At 39.6% G+C, this 17215-nt stretch overlaps 1 pseudogene; it reads left to right on the forward strand.

The window, feature by feature from the left end:
- Nucleotides 1-224: 224 nt before the first annotated feature.
- Nucleotides 225-900, forward strand: LOC103660021 (annotated as a pseudogene).
- The last annotated feature ends 16315 nt before the right edge of the window (nucleotides 901-17215 follow it).

Below are 17215 nucleotides of genomic sequence, written 5' to 3' on the forward strand. Positions count from 1 at the left end.
TCCACACAAATTTAAGGGCTTTTTGTTCGAGTTCTTTGAAAAATGTCATTGGTATTTTGATTGGGATAGCATTGAAAGTGTAGATTATTGTGGGTAGCACAGACATTTTAACTATGTTTATTCTTCCAATCCATGAGCATGGAATATTTTTCCATCTTTTTGTGTCTTCTTCAATGTCTTTCAAGAGTGATTTGTAGTTTCTAGCTAATATGACATTGTAATTTCTCTTCAATGCCATCGAGACAATGCCTTGTGTAAAGAAGAAGGCAGATTGGGCTTTGCGTTGGATTGGGGACAAAGAGGCTACCTATGGAGAACGGGTTGTGGCCTTTGCCACTGTGGAAGGAATCTTCTTTTCTGGTTCTTTTGCGTCGATATTCTGGTTCAAGAATCGTGGCCTGATGCCTGGCCTCACATTTTCCAATGAACTTATTAGCAGAGATGAGGGCTTACACTGTGACTTTGCCTGCCTGATGTTCAAACACCTGGTCCATAAACCTTCTGAGCAGAGAGTGAGGGAAATCATTATCAATGCCATTCAGATCTAGCAGGAATTCCTCATGGAGGCCTTGCCCGTGAAGCTCATTGGGACGAATTGCACGTTAATGAAGCAATATATTGAGTTTGTGGCAGACCGACTTATGCTGGAGCTAGGTTTTAGCAAGGTTTTCAGAGTAGAAAATCCATTTGACTTTATGTAGAATATTTCACTGGAAGGGAAGACTAACTTCTTTGAGAATAGAGTAGGTGAGTATCAGAGGATAGGAGTGATGTCAAGTCCAACAGAGAATTCTTTTACCTTGGATGCTGACTTCTAAGTGAATGAAGATGTGCTCTTATTTTGCTGGTTCCCCCCCCCCACCTTTCTCATAAAAAAAAAAATCAGCTGCTTGAAGTGTATCAAACCAGCTACACCATGAATTATCCATAATGTTCATCAATAGTATTGTTAAAACTGTGTAGCTACCTCATAAGCAAGCCTGTTGATTAGTGATGCTAGTCGTCTGACTTAGAAAGAAGCGTAGACAAAAGCTACTTGGATTCTTAGGCAAGACCTTGGCTGTGTTTGGCTTTTGCAAGTAGGCTGTCTGTCCGTGAGTTCACTATGGCTCTTAATGGCAATCAGGGCTCTATGTGTGGGGACCCTGGAGTGAGTCTGAACCAGCAGGATTAATCAGTGACTCCAAGGCCCTTAGGAGATGTCAGCCTTGGTGCTTCAAAGCAGATTTTAAAGTTTACTTACTGATTTGTATATAAAACTGGCACTTTACACCCAAATAAACAGAGTTTGTACTGTTGAAATAAAGGCCTGATTTAACCTAGTTTGGTTTCTAAACCAAATGCAAAACCTTCTATTGACCACTAATGGGAGCCAGTCTGGAATTTACTAGGTGACCAAAGTCCGTCAAACCTGTGCAGATCAAGCACGTTATTTGTATTCTTTGTCTTCTAGAATGAATAGATGTGCTCTGATTCAAAGTCAGTCCTGCACATACCTAGGTATCAGCCAGTTGGTGCCACAAAGACAGGTTGTGGTTTGTATTTTGGAGGCCAGGTTGAGTGTCGTGGAATGATAGCGAGGGGAAAGGAGCTTCTGACCTTAAATCGTTGGCACTTGAAGTGTGACACAGGCTGTCTGCTGGTCACCTGGGGGCGTGCAAGGGTCAGCGTCCTCTTATTTCTCAAATTTTCCCCAACCTCAAGCTCTCACCGAAGATCCTTAGATTCTTAGCTATAGAATCTGAGATATTGTACGTTGATTTTCCAATCATCCTTGCACGAAATGCCCCATGGAGGATCTCGCTCCAATTAAGCAGCACAAGTAGGACTGAAGTTCACTCCTGAAAAATTGAGCATGTATTCCGATTTGGTTGAATTTGTAAGTTGGCACTGTTGACCTAATGCATTTATATTTGCTACATGTTTTTTAAATAAAAAAAAATATATAACATTGTATGCCAATTGCACTTCTAAAATAATAAATTAGAAAAGGAAACAAAGTAAAACAATACACAATAAAATGAAGAAATATGCCAAATATGAGTTAACAGTAAAATAAACTGTTATTTTTTTTAAATTTAATTTTTAGATAGTTAACATACAGTGCAATATTGGTTTCTGGAGTACCAGAACTCATTGATTCATCACTTACATAGAACATCTAGTGCTCATCACAGGTGCCCTCTTTAATACCCATCACTGATCTAGCCAATCACCCATCCACCTCTCTCTATCAACCCTGGTTTTCTCTGTCATTAAGAGTCTCTAATAGTTTGTTTCCCCATCTCTTTTTTTTTCTTTTCCCCCTTCCAATATGTTCATCCATTTCCTTTTTTAAATTCCACATACGTGTGAGATCATATGGTATTTGTCTTTCTCTGACTGACTTGTTTGGCTTAACATAATACACTCTAGTTCCATCCGTGTCCTTGTAAATGGCAAGATGTCAATCTTTTGATGGCTGAGTAAGATTCCATTGTATATATATACATACCAGGTCTTCCTTATCCATTCATCAGTTTATGAACATTTGGGCTCTCTCCAGAGTTTGACTATTGTTGATAATGTTACTACAAACATCGGGGTGCATATACCCCTCAAATATGTAGTTTTGTTCCTTTGGATAAATACCTAGTAATGCAAATGCTGGATTGTAATGTAGTTCTATTTTTTCTTTTTTCTTTTTGAGGAACCTACATACTGTTTTCCAGAATGGCTGTACCAGCTTGCATTCCCACCAATAGTGTAGGAGGGTTCCCTCATTCTCTGCATCCTCGCCAACATCTGTTGTTTCCTGACTTGTTAATTTGAGCCACTGTGACTAGCGTAAGGTGATATCTCATTGTGGTTTTGATTTGTATTTCCCTGATGCCGAGTGATGTTGAGCATTTTTTCACGTGTCTGTTGGCCATTTGTATGCCTTCTTTGGAGAAACGTCTATTCATGTCTTCTGCCCATTTCTTGACTAGATTATTTGTTCTTTGGGTGTTGAGTTTGATAAGTTCTTTATAGATTTTGGATACTAGCCCTTTAGCTGACTAGATATTTGCAAATATCTTCTCCCACTCTATCACTTGTCTTTTGGTTTTCAGAAGCTTTTACTCTTGATGATGGCCCAAAAGTTCATTGTCGCTGTTGTTTCCCTTGCCTCAACAATGTGATGAGTAAGAAGTTGTTATGGAAAAAAATAAAGCCTAAATTCAGCAGCATAAGAGAAATAAATGAAGATTAGAGAAGAAAGAAATCATATAAAAACCCCAGGAGAACAGATAAACAAAACGGGGAACCTGGTTGTTTGAAAGAACTAACAAGATTGACAAACCAATAACCAAAAACAGAATGAACAAAAACAAAAGAGAAAGGGTCCAAATAAATAAAGAAATAGCTAACAGACACACAAGAAAATGATCAACATCACTCGGGATCAGGGAAATAGAAATCAAAACCACAATGAGGTACTGCCTCACACCAGTCAGAATGGCTAAAATTAAGAATCCAGAAATGACAAATGTTGGTGAGCATGCAGAGAAAGGGGAACCTCTTTACACTGTTAGTGTGAATTTAAACTGGTGCACCCTGGAAAACAGTATGGAAGTTCCTCAGGAAATAGCAGATATTGGTGAGGATGTGGAGAAAGGGGAACCTCCTTATGCTGTTGGTGGCAATGCAAACTGGTACAGCCACTCTGGAAAACAGTATGGAGATTCCTCAAAAAGTTGAAAATGGAGCTACCCTATGATCCAACAATTACGCTACTAGGTATTTACCTCAAATATACAAATGTAGTGATCTGAAGGGGCACATGTACCTTAGTGCTTATAGCAGCAATGTCCAAAATAGCCAAACTATGGAAAGAACCCAGATGTCCATCAAGTTGAATGAATACAGAAGATATGATACACACACACACCCAGTGGAATATTACTCAGTTATGAAAAAAATGAAATTTTGGATTTGCAATGACATGGATAGTACTAGTGGGTACTATGCTAAGGCAAATAAATCAGTCAGAGAAAGACAAATATCATATGATCTCACTCGTATGTGGAATTTAAGAAAACTGAAGATCATAGGGGACGGGAGGGGAATATGAAGCAAGAGAAAATCAAGGAGGGAGACAAACCATAAGAGACTGTTAACTATAGGAAACAACCCTGAGGGTTGTTGGAGGGGAGAGGGATGGGTATTATGTAAGACTAAACTCTACCTCTTTAACTAATAATATATGTTAGTCAATTGAATTTAAATAGATATTAAAAAATACGTTGCTAGGGGCGCCTGGGTAGCTCAGTCGTTAAGCGTCTGCCTTCAGCTCAGGGCGTGATCCCGGCGTTCTGGGATCAGGCCCCACATCAGGCTCCTATGCTGGGAGCCTGCTTCTTCCTCTCCCACTCCCCCTGCTTGTGTTCCCTCTCTCACTGGCTCTCTCTCTCTCTGTCAAATAAATAAATAAAATCTTAAAAAAAAAATACATTGCTAGGGCCAAAGTCAAATAGGTTTCTGCCTGTGTTCTTCTCTAGGATTTTGATGGATTCCTGTCTCACATTGAGGTTTTTAATCCATTTTGAATTTCTTTTTGTGTGTGGTGTAAGAAAGTGGTCCAGTTTCATTCTTCTGCCTGTGGCTGTCCAATTTTCCCAGCACCATTTGCTGAAGAGACTGTCTTTTTTCCACTGGATATTCTTTCTTGCTCTGTCTAGGATTAGTTGACCAAAGAGTTTAGGGTCAATTTCTGGGTTCTCCATTTTGTTCCATTGATCTATGTGTCTGTTTTTGTGCCAGTATCATACTGTCTTGATGATTACAGATTTGTAATGTAGCTTGTAATCCAGAACCGTGGTGCCTCCAGTATTATTTTTCTTTTTCAAGATTGCTTTAGCTACTTGGGGTCTTTTGTGGTTCCAAACAAATTTAGGATAATTTTTTCTAGTTCTGTGAAAAATTCTGGTCATATTTTGATAGGAACGGCATTAAATGTGTTGATTATTTTGGGTAGTATATACATTTTAGCAATGTTTGTTCTTCCAATCCATGAGCATGAAATGCTTTTTCCATTTATTTATGTCCTCTTGAATTTCTTTCAAAAGTGTTCTATTGTTTTTAGAGTACAGAACTTTTATCTCTTTAATTAGGTTTATGCCTAGGTATCTTATTGTTTTGGGTGTAATTGCAAGTGGGATCAACTCCTTGATTTCTTTTCCTGCTTCTTTATAATTGGTTTATAGAAATAGAACAGATGTCTGTAAATTTATTTTATATCCCATGAATTTGATGAATTCCTGTATCAGTTCTAGCAATTTTGCAGACTCTAGCAGTGGAGTCTTTCAGGTTTTCTATATAGAGTATTAGGTGAAATAAAAAGATTGAAAGTTTGACTTCTTCCTTGCTGATTTTGATACCTTTTGTTTTTGTTGTCTTATTGCTGATGCAAGGAATTCCAGTAATATTCTGAAAAACAGTGTTTAGAGTGGACATCCCTGTCTTGTTCCTTCCCATAGATGAAAAGCTCTCAGGTTTTCCCCATTGAGGATGATATTAGCTGTGGATCTTTTATATATGGCCTTTAGGATGTTGAGGTATGTTCCTTCTACACCTCCTTTCTTGAGGATTTTTATCAAGAAAATTGTTGTATTTTGTCAAATGCTTTTTCTGCATCTATTGAGAGGATCATATGATTCTTATCCTCTCTCTTATTTATTTGGTGTATCACGATGATTGATTTGCTAATATTGAACTACCACTCCAACACAGGAATATATCCCACTTGATCATTGTGAATCATTCTTTTATGTATTGTTGGGTTTAATTTGGTAGTATCTTGAGAATTTTTGCATCCGTGTTCATCAGGGATATTGACCTATAATTATCTTTTTTTAGTGGGGCGTTTGTCAGGTTTTTATATCAAGGTAATGCTGACCTCATATATGCAATTTGAAAGTTTTCTTCCACTTCTATTTTTTTGGAAGTTTCAGGAAAATAGGTATTAACTCACCTTTCAATAACTGGTAGAAATCCCCGAGGAGCCATCTGCCCTGGCCTTTTGTTTGTTGGGAGATTTTTGATTACTGTTTCAATTTCTTTGCCTCTTATGGGTCTGTTCAATTTTTCTCTTTCTTTCTGTTTCAATTTTGGTAGTTTGTATGTTACAAGGAATTTATCATTTCTTCCAGATTGCCCAGTTTGTTGGCCTATAATTTTTCAAAGTATCTTCTTAGAATTGTTTGTATTTCTCAGGTGTTGGTTGTGATCTCTACTCCTTTATTCATGATTTTATTGCTTTGGGTCCTTTCTCTTTTTTTTTTCATTAAGTCTGGCTGGGGTTTTCAATTTTATTAATTCTTTCACAGAACTAGCTCTTAGTTTAACTGTTGTTGTTGTTGTTTTATTTCTATGTTGTTTATTTCTGTTCTAATCCTTATTATTCTCGTCTTCTGCGGGCTTTAGACCTTATTTGCTGTTCCTTTTCTAGCTCCATTATGTGAAAGGTTAGGTTGTATATTTGAGAATTTTATTGTTTCTTGAGTTAGGCCTGCAATATACTTCCTTCTTAGAACCACCTTTGCTGCATCCCAAGGTTTTGGACTCTTTTGTTTTCATTTTCATTTGCTTCCATGTACATGATATTTTATTATTTTATTTTTATTCCTTTTATTCTATTATTTATTATTTACTCAATATTTATTTATTTATTTATTAGTGTTCAGTCATTCATTAATTGTGTATAACACCCAGTGCTCATCACCACACATGCCCTCCTTAATACCCATCACCCGATTACCCCATTCCCCAGCCCCTCTCTTCTGCAACCCTCAGTTTGGTTACTGGTGTCCAGAGTCTTAAATGGTTTGTCTCCCTCTCTGATTTCCTCCCATTCAGTTTTCCCTCCCTTACCTTATGGTCCTCCCTGCTATTCCTTATGTTCCACATATGAGTGAAACCATATGATAATTGTCTTTCTCTGCTTGACTTATTTCACTTAGCATAATCCCCTCCAGTTCCATCAATGTCATTGCAAATGGTGGGTATTCATCCTTTCTGATGGTTTAGTAATATTCCATTGTATACATGGACCACATCTCCTTTATCCATTCATCTATTAAAGGGCATCTTGGTTCCTTCCACAGTTTGTCTATTGTGGACATTGCTGCTATGAACACTGGGATGCATGTACCTCTTCTTTTCACTACATCTGTATCTTTGGGGTAAATACTTAGTAGTGTAATTGCTGGGGCATAGGGTAGCTCTATTTTTAAATTTTGGAGAACCTCCACACTGGTTTCCTGAGGGCTGTACCAGCTTGCATTCCCACCAACAGTGTAAGAGGGTTCCCTTTTCACTACGTCCTTGACAACATTTGTTGTTTCCTGTCTTGTCAATTTTTGCCATTCTAGCTGGTGTAATGTAGTATCTCATTGTGGTTTTGATTTGAATTTCCATGTTGGCTAGTGATGTTGAACATTTTTTCATGTGTCTATTACCCATTTGTATGTCTTCTTTGGAGAAGTGTCTGTTCATGTCTTCTGCCCATTTTTTGACTGGATCATTTGGTTTTTGGGTGTTGAGTTTGAGAAGTTCTTTATAGGGACAGGAGTTAAGATGGCGGAGGAGTAGGGGACCCCTTTTTCAGCCGGTCCCCTGAGTCGAGCTGGATAGGTACCAGACCAGCCTAAATAACCACGGAATCAGCCTGAGACGCAGCATGATGCATCTGGATCTCTACAAATGAACATCTCCAGCGCTGAGTATTGAGGTACGAAGAGGGGAGCTGTAAACCGTGCACAGATATCGGAAGATAAACGGAAGGGGGAGGGAGCCGCCGCGTTTGGGCGTCGGGAAGCGGCAGCCACCTGCACGGGGGAGCGGGCGGACTCACAGAGGGCACCCGCGAGAGAGCGGACTGAGACCGGTGAGCCGTGAACGCGCGCCACCAGGCATCTCCCGGAACACCGGAATCCCGGTGTGCTCACGGGATCCAGACTGAGACCGGGAACTCCCGGAGCTCGCGCGGGGCGGCTGGCGGCTGGCGGGCCACCTGCATGGGGGAGCGGGCGGACTCGCGGTCGGCACCCGCGAAACAGCAGAGTGAGACCCTGAACCGGGTGCACCCGCCACCAGGCTTCTCCCGAAACTCCGGAATCGAGGTGTGCTCACCGGGCATAGACTGAGACCAGGAGACCCGGGAGCGTGCGGGGCGGCCGGTGGCTGGCGGCATTAGAAACACAAAGGACAGAGACGCGCCGGCCCTGGAAGTGAGGGCAGGGACGTCGAGTTGGTGCGCACATCCCGGGACGCTGCAGGGTTGAGCAGCACCAACAGTAATAGAATTAAAGTGGCCAGAACATCAGTGGAAAACGGGCCGCAATCCCTCTGTTCTGTGACAATGCAGCCTCTGCTGCTCTGACTCTCAGAAGAGGCATAGCCGGCCGCCAGGGAAAGCCGCCAGAGAACAAAAGCCTGGAAATACCGGCTCAGAGAGTGCCCATCCCCATCCTCCCTCGCAGGGGACACGGAGACTCTACCCAAACAGGGTTGCCTGAGTATCGGCGCGGCAGGCCCCTCCCCCAGAACACAGAAGGCAGGCTGAAAAATCAAGAAGCCCACAACCCGAGGCGCCTGGGTGGCGCAGTCATTGAGCGCCTGTCTCCGGCTTAGGGCGTGATCCCAGCGTTCCGGAAAGGAGTCCCTCATCGGGCTCCTCCGCTGGGAGCCTGCTTCTTCCTCTCCCACTCCCCTGCTTCTGTTCCCTCTCTCGCTGGTTGGCTGCCACATAAATAAATAAATAAAATCTTTAAAGAAGAAGCCCACATCCCTAAGATCCCTATAAAACAAGGGGCACGGCCTGGGACCCAGTCAATAATTTGGGCTCTGGACAACCCCGCAACCTCTCCTCATCAGAATGACAAGAAGGAGAAGCCCCCCCCAGCAAAGAAAAGACAGTGAGTCTGTGGCCTCTGCCACAGAAATAATGGATATGGATGTAACCAAATTATCAGAAATGGAATTCAGAGTAACGATGGTCAAAATGATGAGTAGAATTGAAAAAACTATTAACGAAAAGGTTACTGAGAATATAGAATCCCTAAGGACAGAAATGAGAGCGAATCTGACAGAAATTAAAAATTCTATGAGCCAAATGCAGGCAAAACTAGAGGCTCTGACGGCCAGGGTCGCAGAAGCAGAGGAACGGGTTAGTGAATTGGAGGATGGGTTAATAGAGGAAAAAATGAAAATAGAAGATGGTCTTAAAAAAATCCACGCCCACGAATGTAGGTTACGGGAGATTACTGACTCAATGAAACGATCCAATGTTAGAATCATCGGCATCCCCGAGGGGGTGGAGAAAAACAGAGGTCTAGAAGAGATATTTGAACAAATTGTAGCTGAAAACTTCCCTAATCTAGCAAGGGAAACAAACATTCGTGTCCAAGAGGCAGAGAGGACCCCTCCCAAGCTCAACCACGACAAACCTACGCCACGTCACGTCATAGTGCAATTCGCAAATATTAGATGCAAGGATACAGTATTGAAAGCGGCCAGGGCAAAGAAATTTCTCACGTACCAAGGCAAAAGCATCAGAATTACGTCAGACCTGTCTACACAGACCTGGAATGAGAGAAAGGGTTGGGGGAGCATATTTAAAGCTCTTTCAGAGAAAAACATGCAGCCAAGGATCCTTTATCCAGCAAGGCTGTCATTCAGAATTGATGGAGAAATAAAGACATTTCAGAATCGCCAGTCACTAACCAATTTTGTAACCACGAAACCAGCCCTACAGGAGATATTACGGGGGGTTCTATAAAAGTAAAAAGGCCCCAAGAGTGATACAGAACAGAAAGTCACAGCCAATACAAACAAAGACTTTACTGGCAACATGGCAACATTAAAATCATATCTCTCAGTAATCAGTCTTAATGTAAATGGTTTGAACCATCCCATAAAACGCCACAGGGTTGCAGATTGGATAAAAAGAAATGACCCATCCATTTGCTGTCTACAAGAGACTCATTTCGAACCCAAAGATGCATTCAGACTGAGAGTAAGGGGATGGAGTACCATCTTTCACGCAAATGGACCTCAAAAGAAAGCTGGGGTAGCAATTCTCATATCAGATAAATTGGATTTTAAACTACAGACTATAGTTAGAGATGCAGAAGGGCACTATATTATTCTTAAGGGAAGTATTCAACAAGTGGATATGACAATTATAAATATATATGCCCCCAACAGGGGAGCAGCAAGATACACAAGCCAACTCTTAACCAGAATAAAGAGACATATAAATAAAAATACATTAATAGTAGGGGACCTCAACACTCCACTCTCAGAAATAGACAGAACACCCTGGCAAAAACTAAGCAAAGAATCAAAGGCTTTGAATGCCATACTCGACGAGTTGGACCTCATAGATATATATAGAACACTACACCCCAGAACCAAAGAATACTCATTCTATTCTAATGCCCATGGAACATTCTCAAGAATAGACCATGTTCTGGGACACAAAACAGGTCTCAACCGATACCAAAAGATTGAAATTATCCCCTGCATATTCTCAGACCACAACGCTCTGAAATTGGAACTCAACCACAAGGAAAAATTTGGAAGAAACTCAAACACTTGGAGACTAAGAACCATCCTGCTCAGGAATGACTCGATAAACCAGGAAATCAAAAATCAAATTAAACAATTTATGGAGACCAATGAGAATGAAAATACAACAGTCCAAAACCTATGGGATACTGCAAAGGCAGTCCTAAGGGGGAAATACATAGCCATCCAAGCCTCACTCAAAAGAATAGAAAAATCTAAAATGCAGTTTTTATATTCTCACCTCAAGAAGCTGGAACAGCAACAGAGGGACAGGCCTAATCCACGCACGAGGAAGCAGTTGACCAAAATTAGAGCTGAAATCAATCAAGCAGAAACCAGAAGTACAGTAGAGCAGATCAACAGGACTAGAAGCTGGTTCTTTGAGAGAATCAATAAAATTGACAGACCACTGGCAAGACTTATCCAAAAGAAAAGAGAAAGGACCCAGATTATTAAAATTATGAATGAAAAAGGAGAGGTCACGACGAACACCATTGAAATTGGAAGGATTATTAGAAATTTTTATCAACAGCTATATGCCAATAAACTAAGCAATCTGGAAGAGATGGAATCCTTCCTGGAAACCTATAAACTACCAAGATTGAAACCGGAAGAAATTGATTCCTTAAACAGGCCAATTAATTATGAAGAAATTGAGTCAGTGATAAACAACCTTCCAAATAACAAAACTCCAGGCCCGGACGGTTTTCCTGGGGAATTCTACCAAACATTCAAAGAAGAAATAATACCTATTCTCCTAAAGCTATTTCAAAAAATAGAAACAGAAGGAAAGCTACCAAACTCATTCTATGAGGCCAATATTACCTTGATCCCCAAACCAGGCAAAGACCCCCTCAAAAAGGAGAATTACAGACCGATTTCCCTAATGAATATGGACGCCAAAATCCTCAACAAGATACTTGCTAATAGAATCCAACAGTACATTAAAAGGATTATCCATCACGATCAAGTGGGATTCATACCTGGGATGCAAGCGTGGTTCAATATTCGCAAATCAATCAGCGTGATACATCATATCAACAAGAAAAGACTCAGGAACCATATGATCCTCTCAATCGATGCCGAAAAAGCATTTGACAAAATACAGCATCCTTTCCTGATTAAAACCCTTCAGAGTGTAGGAATAGAAGGTACATTTCTCAATCTCATAAAAGCCATCTATGAAAAGCCTACTGCAAATATTATTCTCAATGGGGAAAAGCTGGAAGCCTTTCCCTTAAGATCAGGAACTCGACAAGGATGCCCACTCTCGCCACTATTATTCAACATAGTACTAGAAGTCCTTGCAACAGCAATCAGACGACAAAAAGGGATCAAAGGTATTCAAATTGGCAAAGAAGAAGTCAAAATGTCTCTCTTTGCAGATGACATGATACTCTATATGGAAAACCCAAAAGAAGCCACTCCCAAACTATTAGAAGTTATAGAGCAATTCAGTAACGTGGCGGGATACAAAATCAATGCTCAGAAATCAGTTGCATTTCTATACACGAATAACGAGACCGAAGAAAGAGAAATTAGGGAATCCATCCCATTTACAATAGCACCAAAAACCATACGTTACCTTGGAATTAACTTAACCAGAGACGTAAAGGACCTATATTCTAGAAACTATAAATCACTCTTGAAAGACATTGAGGAAGACATAAAAAGATGGAAAGATATTCCATGCTCATGGATTGGAAGAATTAACATAGTTAAAATGTCCATGCTACCCAGAGCAATCTACACTTTCAATGCTATCCCGATCAAAATACCGAGGACATTTTTCAAAGAACTGGAACAAATAGTCCTTAAATTTGTATGGAAACAGAAAAGGCCCCGAATCTCCAAGGAACTGTTGAAAAGGAAAAACAAAGCTGGGGGCATCACAATGCCGGATTTCGAGCTGTACTACAAAGCTGTGATCACAAAGACAGCATGGTACTGGCACAAAAACAGACACATAGACCAATGGAACAGAATAGAGAGCCCAGAAATGGACCCTCAGCTCTTTCGGCAACTAATATTTGATAAAGCAGGAAAAAACATCCGGTGGGAAAAAGACAGTCTCTTCAATAAATGGTGCTGGGAAAATTGGACAGCTACATGCAAAAGAATGAAACTTGACCACTATCTCACACCATACACAAAAATAAACTCCAAATGGATGAAAGACCTCGATGTGAGACAGGAATCCATCAAAATTCTAGAGGAGAACATAGGCAGCAACCTCTACGACATCGGCCAAAGCAAGCTTTTTCATGACACATCCCCAAAGGCAAGAGAAACAAAAGATAAAATGAATTTATGGGACTTCATCAAGATTAAAAGTTTCTGCACAGCCAAGGAAACAGTCAGAAAAACTAAGAGGCAGCCCACAGAATGGGAGAAGATATTTGCAAATGACACTACAGATAAAAGACTGGTATCCAAGATCTACAAAGAACTTCTCAAACTCAATACACGAGAAACAAACAAACAAATCAAAAAATGGGCAGAAGATATGAACAGACACTTTTCCAATGAAGACATACAAATGGCTAACAGACTCATGAAAAAATGTTCAAAATCATTAGCCATCAAGGAAATTCAAATCAAAACCACACTGAGATACCACCTTACACCAGTTAGAATGGCAAAAATAGACAAGGCAGGAAACAACAAATGTTGGAGAGGATGTGGAGAAAGGGGATCCCTCCTACATTGTTGGTGGGAATGCAAGTTGGTACAGCCACTCTGGAAAACAGTGTGGAGGTCCCTTAAAAAGTTAAAAATTGAGCTACCCTATGATCCAGCCATTGCACTACTGGGTGTTTACCCCAAAGATACAGACGTAGTGAAGAGAAGGGCCATATGTATCCCAATGTTCATAGCAGCAATGTCCACAATAGCTAAATCATGGAAGGAGCCAAGATGCCCTGCAACAGATGACTGGATTAAGAAGTTGTGGTCCATATATACAATGGAATATTACTCAGTAATCAGAAAGAATGAGTTCTCAACATTTGCTGCAACATGGACGGCACTGGAGGAGATAATGCTTAGTGAAATAAGTCAAGCAGAGAAAGACAACTATCATATGATTTCTCTCATCTATGGAACATAAGAACTAGAATGATCAGTAGGGGAAGAAAGGGATAAAGAAAGGGGGGGTAATCAGAAGGGGGAATGAAACATGAGAGACTATGGACTATGAGAAACAAACTGAGGGCTACAGAGGGGAGGGGGGTGGGGGAATGGGATAGACCGGTGATGGGTAGTAAGGAGGGCACATATTGCATGGTGCACTGGGTGTTATACACAACTAATGAATCATCGAGCCTTACATCGAAAACCGGGGATGTACTGTATGGTGACTAACATAATATAATAAAAAATCATTAAAAAAAAATCATTATTAAAAAAAAAAGAAGTTCTTTATAGATCTTGGATACCAGTCTTTTATCTGTTGTGTCATTTGCAAATATCTTCTCCCATTCCCTGGGTTGCCTCTTTGTTTTGTTGACTGTTTCCTTTGCTGTGCAGAAGCTTTGTATCTTGATGAATTCCCAAAGTTCATTTTCACTTTTGTTTCCCTTGCCTTTGGAGACATGTCACGGAAGAGGTTGCTGTGGCTGATGCTGAAGAGATTACTGCCTATGTTCTCCTCTACGATTTTGATGAATTTGTCTTACATCGAGGTTTTTCATCCATTTAGAGTTTATCTTTGTGTATGGTGAGACGGAATGATTGAGTTTCATTGTTCTGTATATAGCTGTCCAATTTTCCCAGCAACATTTATTGAAGAGACTGTCTTTTGTCCATTGGATATTCTTTCCTGCTTTGTGAAAGATTAGTGGACTATGGTTGAGGGTCCATTTCTGGAGTCCGTATTCTGTCCTATTGATCTAAGTGTCTGTTTTTGTGCCAGTACCATGCTGTCTTGATGATCACAGCTTTGTAGTATAGCTTGAAATCAAGCAACATTATGCCCACAGCTTTGTTTTTCTTTTTCAACATTTCCTTGGTGATTTGGAGTTCTTTCTGGTTCCACGTGAATTTTAGGATTGTTTGTTCCAGCACTTAGAAAAATGACATTGGTATTTTGATCGGCATGGTGTTGAAAGTATAGATTGTTCTGTGTAGCATAGACATTTTAACTATGTTTATTCTTCTGATCCATGAGCATGGAATGTTTTTCCATCTTTTTGTGTCATCTTGAATGTCTTTCATCACTGTTTTGTAGTTTCTAGAGTATAGATCCTTTATCTCTTTGTTTAGGTTTATTCTGAGATATTTTATGGTTTGGGTGTTATTTTAAATGGAATCGATTGCCTAATTTCTCTTTCTTCAGTCTCATTGTTATTGTATAGAAATGCAACTGCTTTGTGTGCATTGATTTTGTATCCTATACATTACCGAATTGTTGTATGAGTTCTAGTAATTTGGGGTGGAGTATTTTGGGTTTTACACATAAAGTATCATGTTATCTGTGAAGAGAGTTTGACTTCTTCTTTGCCAATTTGAATACCTTTTATTCTTTATTTTGTCCGCTTGCTGTTGCTAGGACTTCTAGTACTATGTTGAACAATAATGGTGAGAGTGGGCAACCTTGTGTGTTCCTGATCTTAAGGGAAAGGCTCTCAGGTTTCCCCATTGAGAATGATATTTGCTGTGGGCTTTTCATAGATGGTTTGTATGAAATTGAGGTATGTACCCTCTATCTCCACACGTTGAAAATTTTTAATCCAGAAAGGATGCTGTATTTTGTCAAATGCTTTTTCTGCATCAATTGAGAAGACCATATGATTCTTTTATCTTATTACTGTGTTCTATCACACTGATTGATTTGTGACTGTTGAACCACCCTTGCATCTTAGGGTTGAATCCCACTTGGTTGTGATGGATAATCCTCTTAATGTACTGTTGGATCCTATTAGCTAGGATCTTGTTGAGAATTTTGGCATCCATATTCATCAGGGATATCAGTCTGTATTTCTCCTTTTTGATGGGGTCTTTGCCTGGTTTGGGGATCAAGGTAATGCTGACCTCATAGAATGAGTTTTGAAGTTTTCCTTCTCTTTCTATTTTTTGAAACAGGTTCAGTAGAATAGGCATGAGTTCTTTAAATGTTTGGTAGAATTCCATGTACATTTTAAATTTATTTTTCAATTTCCTGGTTAACACATTCATTCTTTAGCAGTATGTTCTTTAACTTCCATGCATTTGTGCCCTTTCCAATTTTTTTTTCTTTTGGTTGAATTCAAGTGTCATAGTGTTGTGGAATGAAAATATATATGGTATGAAGTATGATCTTTTTATACTTGTTGAAGTTTGATTTGTATGTAATCTGTTCTGGAGAATGTTCCAGGTGCACTTGAAAAGAATGTGTATTCTGATTCTTTAGGATGAAATGTTCTGAATATATTTTTTAAGTCTAAGCAGTCCAGTGTGTCATTCAGAGCCATTGTTTCCTTGTTGATTTTCTGTTGGATTTTCTGTCCATTGGTGTAAGTGGGGTGTTAAAGTCCCCTACTATTATTGTATTATTTCAATGATTTTCTTTATGTTTATTATTATTTTAAAAGGTTTATTATTTATTTATTTGTTTATTTATTTATTTATTTGCAAGAGTGAGAGATAACACAAACATGGGGGGGGGCAAAGGGAGAGGGAGAGAGAGAATCCTGAAGCAGACTCCCCCTGAGTCAAGCAGTCTCCCCCACTAAGTGTGGACACCAACACAGGGCTCAATCCCTGGACCCTGAGTTCATGACTTTGATTGAAATAAAAATTCAGATGCCTAACTGACTGAGCCACCCAGATACTCCTATGTTTATTATTTACTGATTTATATATTTGTGTGCTCCGAAGTTGGGAACATAAATATTTGTTATTGTTAGATCTTCTGGATGAATAGACTCTTTTATTATGATATGTCCTCCTTCATCTCTTCTTACAGTCTTTATTTTAAAATCTAGTTTGTCAGATGTAAGTATGGTACTCCTTCTTTTTGTGACATCTATAAGCATGATAGATGCTTCTCCATTTCCTCACTTACTATGCGTAGGTATATTTAAGTCTAAAAGGAGTCTCTTCTAGGCAGTATATAGATGGCTCTTGTTTGCTTGTTCATTTGTTTGTTTTTACCCATTCTCATACCCTATGTCTCATGATTGAAGCATTTAATTCATTTACATTCAAAGTGATTATTGAGAGATATGAACTTACTGCCTTCGATTTTGGTATGTTCTTTTTTTTCTGGCATGTACTATATTGTTTTCTAGTCTTTGTTGCTTCTGGTTTTTTTTTTTTTTTCATCAAAAGTGTCCCCTTTAATATTTCTTGCAGGGCTGGCTTCGTGGTCACAAACTCCTTTAGCTTTTGTTTCTGTGGAACTCTTTATCTCTCTCTCTATTCTGAATGAGAGCCATGTTGTATAAAGAATTCTTAGAGGCTGTATATTTTTAACATTCAGCACTTTTAACATATCCTTCCACTGCTTTCCGGCCTGTCAAGTTTACATGGACAGATCCACTAAGAACCTATTCTGTCTTCCCTTGTAGGTTAAGGACTTTGTTCCCTTGCTGCTTTCACAATTCTTTCCTTGTCTGTGTATTTTGTGAATTTGACTATGATATGC

Source organism: Ursus maritimus, unplaced genomic scaffold, assembly GCF_017311325.1.
Source record: "Ursus maritimus isolate PB19 unplaced genomic scaffold, ASM1731132v1 scaffold_27, whole genome shotgun sequence".
In the NCBI taxonomy this organism is placed as follows: domain Eukaryota; kingdom Metazoa; phylum Chordata; class Mammalia; order Carnivora; family Ursidae; genus Ursus; species Ursus maritimus.